Source organism: Centroberyx gerrardi, chromosome 2, assembly GCF_048128805.1.
Source record: "Centroberyx gerrardi isolate f3 chromosome 2, fCenGer3.hap1.cur.20231027, whole genome shotgun sequence".
Classification (NCBI taxonomy): domain Eukaryota; kingdom Metazoa; phylum Chordata; class Actinopteri; order Beryciformes; family Berycidae; genus Centroberyx; species Centroberyx gerrardi.
This window is the reverse complement of record NC_135998.1, coordinates 11,437,329-11,450,444: the sequence shown is the minus strand read 5'-3', so window position 1 is coordinate 11,450,444 and position 13,116 is coordinate 11,437,329. Positions and strand designations below refer to the sequence as shown.

General features: G+C 41.2%; 1 non-coding gene across 1 annotated transcript; it reads right to left on the bottom strand.

Annotated features, from left to right (window-relative positions):
* Nucleotides 1–5,347: 5,347 nt before the first annotated feature.
* On the bottom strand, nt 5,348–5,530 carry LOC139923815 (U2 spliceosomal RNA). Its single transcript, XR_011785213.1, has one exon. It is a non-coding gene; the product is annotated as a U2 spliceosomal RNA (small nuclear RNA).
* Between the last annotated feature and the right edge of the window lie 7,586 nt (nt 5,531–13,116).

Sequence of the window (13,116 nt, the reverse complement as noted above, 5' to 3'; positions counted from 1 at the left end):
ATGACCCTCCATCCACACACAGTGGGAGCACACACACACACACACAATGGAACAAACAAGAGTGGACATGGCACAAGTTGCTCTCTGATTCTAGTTAGAATCGAGTGAATATTTATGTTTGTGTGTGGGTCAGGAGATGGCCCCTATCTGTATGTGTGAGTGTTTATGGAGGGGTATTTATTATTGATTGCACCTACGTGTTTGTGAGTATAGGAAAGGCTATTTTGTATTGCTTGCTGCTTTGGGACTTAAGCGGGAGTGGTTTGCATTGCTTGCCCCTATGTGTGCTGTATATGTGTGAGTTTAGGCTGGAGCAGTTAGCATTGCTTGCCTCTGTGTGTGTATGTGTGACAGTAGGGTGGGCTGCTTATCTTCATTTCTCCAATGTGAATATGTATGTGTACAGGGAGGGCTAGTTAGCATAGCTTGTTCCCCAGCAGTTAGATGGTGCTGTGACCCTGACAGATAACAAACAGCTGCGCCACAGGGGATGCAGCTAAGTAATGCATCATGGGAATCGATGTTCTAGTCATTCTGCCCTCCTCCTTCTCTCCATATTCCCCCTTCATCTACTTCCCACACACCCTGCCATTCCATCGCCCATGTCATTCCCATAATTTGTATTGTCAATGTGAGCAGCCTTTGAATGCCTTTGAGGGCTTGCTGCGTCTCACCTCCAAGACAATGAGAAACATCAACAGTTTAACACAGTTTTAAAAAATGAATCCTATGTAATTTGCATACTGTGTGGTTGAGTCTTATAGAGGTGTCCAACAGAAAGAAAAATATGTATGTATTTCAGGACTAAATTAGAACCAGAATCAGCCATCAGCCCAATGGCCAAGTATATTAAATGTTGAGGAATTTGTCTTGGTGACATTGAGGACATGTTAGCACCTTACAGAACACAATACATAGAGAAAAGAAAGCAGTTTTTTTTGTATATGCCTGTACTATATGCAGAGAATTAAATTAGTCCCCTGCACGGCTTGCTCATAATTCATCATGGTACTTTGGTACATGGCTCTCTACACTGAAGTGGTTTCTCACATTCTATGGAACAGACAGAATTATGCCATAGAGGCAAGGAGTCCAATTATAGAGGGTCTAATATTAGCAAATAAAAAACAGTGGGGTTAATAGATATTTAGTTATCCAGCTAATTACCAGCCCACAGTTTCCTGCAAGCCCTACAGAGCCCAGGATTGCGCAGCAGCATATTATGATGTTGAACTTTGGCAGTACCTTGGGTAGTGTAGCTTCCTGGCCATGATATATAACCCCAAAATGGGCGATTCTCTGTTATCTGTTGCTCCTGTGCTCCATGAGAGACAATTGGAGAATTGTGTGTTTTTCCCACGGCGCAGCCGAGGGCATCACGAGGCAAATTCAGGTCAGGCAGTCAGTCAGTCAGGTAACGCTTAGTGAAATGTCACTTCGTCAGATGGCCTCTAGAGGGTGTCTGTGGCTAAGAGATGCAGTGTTTCCCATACAGAAGCACAAAATCAGAAGTTGGTCAGTGTAGAGAAATGGATCTAAATCGATCTCTAATGCACCTGATGTCACATCACATCATGTCTGTAATTTGGAGATGTACAGACAGCAGACCAGCAGCGCTGAACTCAATCCACAGAGTCTCCCGGAAAACAAAAGTGAAACTTAACATTCCACCATTTGCTGAACTCACCTGCGTTAGTAACAGGATTTGTAAACAGTAACCCAATAACACGTCTTCTGCTGCCCTTCAAATATTAACCGTAGGTAACGTATAGCCCACCTTGTGGTATTTAACTAAGGTTAGTGGAATTATTTAACTGTTAACTTAGTTGCAGCGCTTCAGTGCATTGTATTTATTGAATTGAATTGAACACACGCACCGTGGGTCTGTACAGGATCTGTGCTTGTTCTCTCTCCATTCACTGCCATTGTATGGTGGAACAAGTCTCAAACTCACACTTTTAGCACATGAATGAACACAAACAAAGCAGATTCTGACAATACACAAAAAAACTAGTACTGTTGCTCACGTGTGGTTAAGTGAATCGCTTTCTTTATGTTATTAAACCTTTCAGTTTGAACACGTGAGAGAGAAAGGGCAAGAAAGAGAAACACGGAGAGAGTGTTATCCTTTACAGTTCTCATAAAGGGCAAAGAGTGGCTCATCACTTACTTAAAGGAGAGTTTACAGTGCCAAACATGTTGGCTTTGACAGTTTTGTAGGCTGTGTTAGTGGCTTGACTAGTCCTCTGGCAGTTAATAGATACAATAATGTATGAAGTAAAGGAAAAGGTATGGATTACAGCATTAAGGCAGCGTGCAAAATAGCAGCAGTAGTCACCGTAGAACTAATTTAGATGAAGGAAAAACAGACAGATACGTATGATAATTTACCAAAAAATATTAAATGTGTGCAGTATGAAATAAAAAAAAAATCAATATATGCAACATATAATTAAAGAGAGGAAAAAGTGAGAATATGAAGAATGACAACATGTTAAATACAGGATGTGCAAAATTGTGCTGGTATTCACCAAGCGGCCAAAACCATGGGTGAATTTTGAAGCCAATAAGGAGGTGGCTGAAAACTGCAGTTCCTCTAACGTCCGCTAGATGCTGGCTTCAAAAAGACTCCAAACCGGCCCAACTCCATGCAAGTCAGTGGGACCACAACCCAACTTCTCACTCAAAATATAAAGTCAATACATTTTTTCGACAAGAGGTTATGGTCTCAGTAACTAATTTTACTCCTTCTAATATCCATATGGCGATTTTCAAAATAATTGCGTCATTAACGGGATGTAATGGGGGTTGTTTTCCTAGTGATTGACAGGTCGCCTGTCCAGTGATCGACAGGTTGCCGATTACGGGCCAATAGCAGGCGGCGCTGCGGCTCCGTGGACGACCCTCGGCTTCGCTCTGGCTGCTCTGACTCCAAAAAATGTCAACATGGCGGCGATCGTAAACCCAATCTCCATTAGGGCTGGGTATCGTTTAAAAAATTATGATACCAGTACCAATACCAGTACCCTTAAAGTGATACTGATACCAAGGGCGGATATTTCATTTCACTGTTGGGGGGGACAATAAACAGAAAAATTTCTCAAGAGCAATTCCTGAAGGGGACACCAAAGGTGCCGCCAAAAGTACTGTTGTATTAAATGTATATAGAGGTCCATTATGAAACATTTCCATAAGCACTTCATTCCTTTCTTATGAAGATTTTATCAAATTGCCTTTGATATTACTGGGGTCTTTCTACTTGGCGTTTCGGTGCACTGAAAAATGATCGGATGTCTGTTTTTCTTTTCTCTGCCATTTTAACTGACCTGGCTGGCTGACAAATAGACACACACACACACACACACACACACACACAGCATGCAGGTTATTTACAGTAGTAGGTGAGATGCAACACCCATTAACTGAACTAAAGCTAATATATGCCTAATTAGATTTAGTTTTCCCGAAAAAGCAGATCTCTAATGTTTTGCTGTCAATGTGTAAAAGTCCAGAACGCTATGAAGCCTGCCAGAAACTTACTTCAGGGTCTTTTTTAAGAATTAAGTCTTCATTTATTTCCAAAATTATAAACAAAATTACATAGTGGCAGCCATTTTACATGCAGTAAGAAAAAAAGAATATATTTAGAACCTAATTACGTAGGGTAAGTTAATCTTAAGTAGCCTATTATATTATAGAAATATTACTGTTACCATCTACAAAAGATAATTTTGGTATGAAAACCCGCATTTTAATTTAACCAAGTATCCTGTATCATAAATACAGGATACTTGCGCAATCTTTCGAAACTTAAAAACGCATTGTTTTGTGTCTATAATTAGCACAAGTGCTTTCAATGCATATTATTATATTATTTAAAATTATATAGTTATGTTTACAATGATATATTGAGGGGGACAACTCTCTGTTTTTCCCAGGAAGGGGGGGTCCGGACCCCCCTGTCCCCCCCGTAATTTCCGCCCATGACCGATACCAATAGAGTACTTCATTCGATACCTTTTTTTTTTACGTTTTGGTGGCATCTCGGCACGCTGAACTGCCAACTCTGTCACATACACCGCGTTCGACTTCACCACCACAGACTGTATGGGTTGTAGCTGCTGCGGTAGTGGGCCAATCACACGTCGCATTAAATCGAAGAACGCTTGCGGTGATTGGCTGCGAGCAAAACTATACAAATAGTCATTTTTTCTAGATCTGTGTACAAAAAGTATCAAATGCAGGTATCGTTTGACTGGAGAAGTTTCGATACTACTTGGTACTGGGTTATTTCGGTCGATACCTTAAAGGTATCGAGTACGGATACCCAGCCCTAATCTCCATGCTTCAAAACGGCCCTTCAGAAACCTATGGGTGACGTCACACTCACTACATCCATCTTTTTTTACAGTCTATGGTATTCACATTATCGTGTACAAAGAGCCATGCATATCTACAGACAGTGACGAAGCGCATCATCTCAGTAAGCATCCTGACTGACTGACCTGAATTTGCCTCGTGATGCCCTCGGTTGCGGTGTGGGAAAAAAAAAAAAAACATCAAGCAAAGCAGACAGACAAGTACAGTACCCCCACCCACTCACAGGACCTCAAAGAGACAACTACTAATATCAGTTGATGACAGTAGAAGATACGTCAGACCAGAAATTCTAATTAATGTCACTGGCAGCGTGTCTCATTGAGCGTTCCATATGAACAATGTTTAAAAACAAGAGGGCCCACTGACGCCATGACAAAGAGTGTGGGGGCTTCCAGCGCTGTGCAATAATTTTTTATAGCTGCGGTTAGACCGGCAAGCCATACCCGCCTCTGTTGTAGAGATAATGATAATGAGTCATCATTCAGAAGTAATGCTGACGGTGAGCATGGAACATTTTTGGTGAGAATTCCTAGATGAGAGCTGTACATTGGACCATAATAAGCTCCAATCAGTAGTTGAATCAGGAAGAGATGTTTGCACATATGGTTGGATCTTTTCCTGTTTTAAGGAGTAAGGAAATTACAGCAGAGTTAATATCTCTTGAGAAGGAGCCTTTTTTGATAGAAGCTATAATCATGTTCAGAAGGAGACGGCTAAGTTGGGACCAATACATTAGCAAAAACTACTCCGGGGGGATGCCATCAAACCCAGGAGATTTCCCTTTGTTCATGCTCTGCAAGGCATTCTTAAGTTCAGTCAGAGATATTGGGGCATTCAGGGCAGCAGCTGTATTTGGAGATAACTGTGGAATATGAAGATTTTCTAAAAAAGCTGTCATCTTTGTCTTATTGTGTGAGATTTTAGAACTATATAGCGTAAAAGTGCTAAAAATGAAGAGAAAAGAGAAGGAAAGTAATAGTATGTGTAAGTAGTAAGTAGAAAATAGTGCACGGAGCCACTGCAACTGCATCTACTAGCTCTGCACCATCTATAAATACCATATGTTGTCCCCTTATAGAGGACATATCAGATATTAAACTGATAAGAACAGATACTACACTTGATCTTATCCAAAAGACTGAGAAGTGATGCTGGTAAGGGATTGGACCAGAAGCCGCTGACCATGTCTTCTGGCATCCCTCTCTTTTTCTCATTATGACTGTTTCCTTGGTGAAGACATTTTTTTTTTTTTTTCTACATTATAGAATAACACAATAATTCTGTTGGAAACAAACATTGTCCTGGGTCTAAGACTCGTCACACTGTGAAGAGTATTTTATTTACATACAATAAACTGCCTTGAGAAAAGGATGTTCCGTGTATTTTCCGTGCAACAGCCTTTTCCTGCTGGTGTCCTGGAATACTCTACTGCACTGGCCAGCTTCATCTTGACACAAACACTCAGAAATTAACCACTTGGCCAAGACAGCTAAAACTGTTCATCTCAATAATGTGATCATTAATCCTCATCTCAGTCATTTAAAAAAAAAAGTCAAGTGCTTATTGTCTGGGCTGCTGTATTGCCATGTCTCAACTTCATGAGTGTATGGAAATAGAAGATCCCACCTGTTCTGACACTTTCTTTTAATTAATGGATGCAGTAAGCACAGACAATACTCTTGGGTGCTAATTAAAAAGCAAACAATTAAGTCAGCCCACTCTCCTGAAAAAGACTTATTGTGCACATGCAAAATTATTGGCTACCATCCCCATTCTGATGTATGAGGTGTACATAAATTGTGAATATTGATTATATGACGATGATGATATTTATGAAGAAAGGGTGTGACTGTCTGACTGAATAATTACACACACACATATATATATATATAAAAAGCATTAACTCACAAAATAAAAAATAACATTTCCTCTAAAAGTTCTAGATAAGAAGAATATGGAACAATGGGATCCTGGATAAAGTGTGTGACCCGGATAATCAAAATGTAGTTTCATTGTACACACTGATTAATAGTGTAAGCATGTGGTAACCTGCTTTTACGTGAATAACAACTAAGGCAGCTAGTGACTCTGACAGGGGGGTCGGCAATATGGTAATCATAAGTCAGACTTAGCATGGTGACAGGCTCTGCTAGATCCTGGCTTTGATGACAACATATCAGACATGATGAAAGGCCCAAGAGATTATAACAAGGACTCATGCCTACAAATCGAGGGCAACATTCCTCCATCACAGTCGAGCTAAGACATTAATTAGGTGCAAATATCATTCAGGGATTGGTATCGTGAGAGATGACGTCACAATGATTGTTGAGCTGTATGTGAAAATCTACTAGTTCCAATTTTGGTGTTTTTCTTAACTGAATTTAACATTTACGTAGTCCTCTATGGGCGGAGTGATTTCATTACCCTAGAGGCCTTGAAACCCATTCCAAACTCACTGTGTTATTTCACAAATGTATAGTTATCAATAACCTGGTCATTTATGATTGTGAAGACAAGGCTGATAAAAGGTTTTCATCCAGCAGCAGTGGGTTCAACCTGTTCTGGCTGGCTCCCATTATTGGTACCTTTGGTATCAATGGTCATTCCCAAATCTGAAGCTTGACATCCATTCCATGCGCAGAGTAATAGCCTCTCTTAACCTCCTTTCTACTTATATTGATATACATAGGCGTTTTGTGCAAAAAAAAACACACTTTTTGGAAGTATTCTCCCAAAACAGTGGGTTTAACTTGCTCAGACTGGCTCTCATTATTGATACAATGGTCATGTTAAAGTCTGTCAGTCTGGAATTAGAGATCCATCCCATGCATAGATTAATAACCGTCTCAACCTTTTTTCCTGATTACTTATTCATATGAACACAGTTCAGCTAAATGTGCTCTGCTCTGGGCTCTCTAAATATTCCATTCCCCCCCTTTGATTCCTCCCTTAAATTAACATTAATGGAATCATAAGAGTGCAAGTAAACAAACTTCACGCATTTCTGTGCTGCTTGAGAGAACACGGCACGGTTTTCAGTCCTTCTCCCGTTTATCCATCCTCTCAGAGTCTGGTGTTGCGCAGTGTTGGGCACTGACTGACCATCCACTCAGCTCCTCATTTTGATATTCCCTTTGGTTTAATAAATAAAGAACATTTTTCACAACCCCATCCTCTCTTTGTAGCAATTATGAATTCTGTTTGTTTGTTTGTCTTCCTGGAGCCTAGAAAAACTGCATTTGAATTCTGCTGGAGAACAACTAGTGGTTGTGTATAACTTAAACTCTTGCCATTGACACACACATTGTTTTTTCTTGTTATTACGGGTAAAGATTTGTTTCTGTTCTGCACAGAACACCATGGTAATTCTGTTGCAAACCAAGCTTCTTCTTGACACAGACTGTACCACACACACTGGTTTAGAAAATTTTACACACACACACACACACACACACACACACACACACACACACACACACACACACACACACAGAGACACACACAGACACCGGTTAAAAGTAAATTCATGTTCTTGAAGTTCTGAATTTAGAGAAGGAGCACAATGACACAGCAACAACAAATGACACTCAGACAGATGTAGTCTTCTGAGGAGGTCAGCCCATCAATGTCAGTCCTTAGACAGATTTCTTAGCATAACCCATTGGCAACTCTCTAAGAAGCTCCTTCCACATAAATCCAGCAAATGTCTGTGTGTTTGATCCATGCTTGCCACATGAGGCACAAATGAGTGGAGAGAGACCATCTGTAGAAAGACAGAGGCTTCTGTTGAGATACAGCTCAACAAGTTTAGGTGCTTAGAAAGGGTGCTGCTTCAAAGTTGTCCACATCATTTAGAAGTATTGGGCTTTCAAGAAACGTATATACAGTATTTTTCCCCTAAGATGATACTTCTGCCATTTCCTTTTATTACGGGAATCATAGGCAGTTCTAGGCATCGGCGACAAAAAATTATTGTTGTGCCCTCTGGCGTGTCATGGGTCTAATTTGACAAAACATCTGTGATGGGATGTGTCCAATTCATAACCCTGATTACATATCTGTGCTCATCTACTGCTTCCCTCAGACATCCAAGCAAGGCACTCACCCTAGTTTAATAACACAAAGGAAGGATAGTTCCAACAGATCTTATTGGTAACAGCAAGGACCACTTTTCCCATTGTAGGATGAAAGGACCCAAACTTAACCCACACAGGCACATACAGACGCATGCATGCAGAGAAAGGCATGCACACAAGATAAAACCTCAGTAGCTCTCCTGTCTGTCCCAGTGACACTCCATTTATCCGTTCCATTAAAAATGAGAGGCCCTCCACAATGTAGTGATTTATTCATAGCCAAGCATCACTGAAGCTAGCATCTATAAATGCAGGCCCGTTTTGTCCAAACTGCATCATGAACAAATACTTAGTCAACATCTAAGTGGCAGCATGGGGTATTTCAGCAGGGCAGTACTGAGCAAAGTATTATCTCCAGTCAATCCTAATCATATAAACTATCTGGGTGCATGAATGTAAGAAAGGATTAATTAGAGGATGAACGAGGATCCATAGACATTCCCATTTTTCAATTTAACTGGATTATCATCGTGTTCTTTAGCTCCATGAAATTGCCTAAGCTGCCCAGTCTCTGACGTGCATTAGCCCTCAGACACTTGTGTGGCCTTCAGTGAGCAATAGAAGAGAGGGGAGCCAATACTCTCCCCAACAAGATCCCACACACTCCAACTTTGTGTAGCCCCTCCCCATCTCTTTCTCCTCATGTCTACCCGTCCCTCCCTCCCGCTCACACTGTTTGTTTATCTCTCTCTTTCTCTTTCTCTCTCTTCATCCCTTCCTTTTCTCTGTCATTACTGCCATGGCTACTGTCCCTTCTCCCTCCATCCATCCCTCCAACTTAATCCAGTCTCCCAAAATCATTTGGGTAATGGGCCCAGCCATTGTGCATCTAAGCGGAACATGGCCCATTAAGTAACAAATAGATCTGCACACTGAAGCACAAATTCTCATATCCATGCATGCATGCACATATGGACACACATATGCACACAAACTTACTGTATAAAAACAACCTGGCAAACAGAAACAGGCACACCGAAGCACAAGTGAACATACACATGCGCACACCCCCACACATACACTTAGGCACACACACAGACATGCATACAGTATAAGCAACCATGCGCAGATCTGAGATAATTTGCCTGCTCGTTGAACAGTTGCTGTGATGATTCTGCTGTAATGGCAGTCTAAAGTAAAAAGGAAAAAAGAGTTTGATTTATGTGTCCCATGGGTGGACTGGGTGACCCTTTCATAGCACGCCTTAATTAGCAGCTCCATCAGAGTGAGTGGCAGGGCGGGGCGCTCTGGGAAGGAGTAGTCGGAGGGGGGGTTGGGGCTTTTCCCTCGATTACTCATCTGCTAACTCCTGTCCTGAGAAGACACAGAGGAGGGGGATGAAGCAGCATGTTCAGTGAAGCCCACATCTTTCTCCCCCTCTAGGTTTCATACTGTACAATGATATCTAGCAGAGAATTTCCCCATCATGTGTATCTATTCTGCAGCCATCCTACAGCACTGCTGCAGTGGCCACTGCAGCCTATTATTTTTAAATTATTGTACAGTAGAATTAAATAGGCATATTGTAATACCAAACTTGTACCTGCTGAAAAGACACCATAATAGGTTGTGGCTCTGTAAATGGCTACATCATATATCTGTTTATGTTTTCAATCCTTATGTGTCTGTCTCTGTTATTTCCTGCTGTTGAGATCTATGGCATTCCATAATGCTATAACGATCCTCATTGAAAGCATGTAAGAGTGAGATCATATTTAAAATTGTATCATCTGTCTCTGCATGATCCCTGTCTAATGAGCCTGGAAACAGCTGCTCACACATGGTTCTCTGAATAATGCATGTGACGGGCAGGTGGTTCTGGCACTAGTCCTCTTCCAGACATCACCGTCCATGGAAGGAATGGGTTAGAGATACAATAACAGCTACATGGTGCTGTGCACAGAACTAAAGGAGAGAGGAAAAGGCATCACTGTTCTATAGATGCTCCAGGATGAATCCATACTTTTCCTTCCTTGTTCTGTGGTGATGAGACATTAAGAGTAAATGGGAGGATCAGGAAATGGAGGATGTCATGCATTCTCTGCACCCATTTCCTGGCTCAGGACACTTCCTATAGATGGAAGGCGGGCAATTTTCCAGTCGAAAGAGGAGTAGATGGAGATATTGCCACTCTGTGCCCACGGCTGTGCTATGGTCTTCTTCAGATGGGTATAGATGTCAGACTTCATTGGCAACAATCAGTGAGATCCACTGGGGGTGACGATAGGTCTGAGGAGCGTGATACTGCCACATACAGATACAGTATGCACACACATGCATGCATGCACATGTACACCCATAAACACATACACAAACAAAACCTCTGGTCCTCTAAGCTGTTAATCCTGAGATGAGCTATAATTTGGTTTAACAGACAGGCGTCACATACGCTTGGTGGAATGTGTCATGTCTCTTTTGAGTGATTGAATACATTGAGTACATGTATACAGTACCATATTATTCTGAGCTTCTGTGATAAAAATAAAGTTACACAAACTCCATGATGTCTTTGATGCCCAAAAGGCAAACATCTTCTAGTGACATCTATGACCTATGGGCCATATTCATGTTTGCGTCTGTACTTTCCTCTTGGAAGGATCTTTTCCTTTACTCTTATAAGCTGTTTTGCCCACAGGCACTAAGAAGAATACATCAGCCTTTATACCCCTTCCCTGGCCTTGGCTCTGCTGAGGCTGTACACTGAGTCACTGCTCTTCCCACTTCTCTGGCCACTGAGCTCTGATCAAGTCTCTTTGTACACTGTCCTCCAGTAACTTCAAAAGCTAAAGATTTCATCCAGCTCAGGATGACAACGTAAAGTTCCTTATCGTTAACAAGATGTTAAATTATGTAATTGTACAGCAAGGGACATCAGCTGACAGAACAAACAAATACTCAAATAGTCAGTTTATATGTAACAATATTTCAGAATTTTTCAAAGTATATGTTTATGTACATTATGAGTATTCACAACATCCTCCTGTTTCACATTGGTGACCTATAGAAACCTCGCTCCTCACTGACCAGCCTTCAAATCCTCTTAGTATCAATCCATCATGAATCACAACCAGCATTCTTACATCAGCAAACAGCAGCAAACTCCCTCAGCCCCCAAATGCTCTATACCAGTTTACCAGTCATTACGCTAACCACGTAATGAACAGCAACCAGCATCACTGCAACATCAACAAACGGCAGCACACACAAGCAAACTCCCTCAGCCCCATATAAAACACTCATGACTCTACACCATCTTGATATTTGCTAATTCATTCATCTCAAAGTCAATGCAGTGTCTCAGGAGGGATTGAGGTAAAAGGACTATCTGTTTCACTTCAATAGTAGTAAACATAGCACACACATTTGCTTATTTCATTTCAAACTATATTGATCCCTTGATCCCCATGAGCCCATCCAACCAATCCACCAGAAGTCATTGAAGTTATTCTGGCTAAATTACAATTGATATCTTAAAAGTGCATGGCAAGACACCAGGAAGTAAATGACATCTTTTCCAATTCAAGGTGAGCTGCTTAAGTGAGTAATATGAGAGGGATTCATGCTCTCTGAAGTGAGCATCTCCTCCATTAGAGGTAAGCTTAGACATCAATAGGATCAGAGGAAAGAATTTGGCAGCTTTTCTCTTGTCCGTCGAAAGGAACATCATCGTAACAGGCAACTTCTGTGTGCAGCCTGGCTTCAGAGTGGAGAGATAGTGGCTATTGTAGTAGAGGTTATTCACCACTCTCCTCCATCTGCAAGGACAGTCCAAGGACTATCTATGTAAAGCCACACTTATGTCTAGAAAAAGGCTCTCCCCTCTGCCCTGGTGTCGCATTTCAAAAACTCTGACACACAATCAGTGTATTATTTAAGATCCTTCGAATGCTTTCACTGAAGAGGAGTTCTTGGGACAAACTGCCTCCTGCCTAGTCATTGAAATTCTTATACAGTGCCCTACAATTCAAGCTCTCCGCATCCTTATCAATCCTGCAAACCCCCACAATCTCGGGACCCCTCTTCAACATCTAAGGAACCAACTGTATACCATACTACTGTCATGGTTTATTAGCATTCTGATTATTATTATTATGCAGCAGTTTTGCACATTCTTACACTATCATGTCTGCACAATTGTGTACCTGGCACATGAGACTGTGTGGCTACAGGAATGTAGTCTCTTCAATGTTCATAAATTATTTCATGAATGCCATTCTATTCAGTATCTTCCTCATGGTACACTGCACAGATGGAATTCTGGTCATTACACTTACCTACACAGCTAGAACATACTGTATTCTCCAGTAAACAGCAACAGAATGTTTTGTTCTGTTGTGATCAAATGTTTCTTTCATTAAAGTTTTGGGAAATACAACAGAGGTAAAAATAGTAGAGTATAATAATCACAGCAATAATAATCTTTACAAAGGACCTTTCACCTACCTGCCCACCCAACCATCCAACAACACTCGGTTGAATGGGATGGTTTCCATTGTGTGGCGACCAACTTTTTTGCCGCTGTGAGCCTGACCAATAAAGCCCGTTTTTTGGGTTGTGTTAAACACGGGGGACATAGGTCATTAAGAATCAGCAAAGT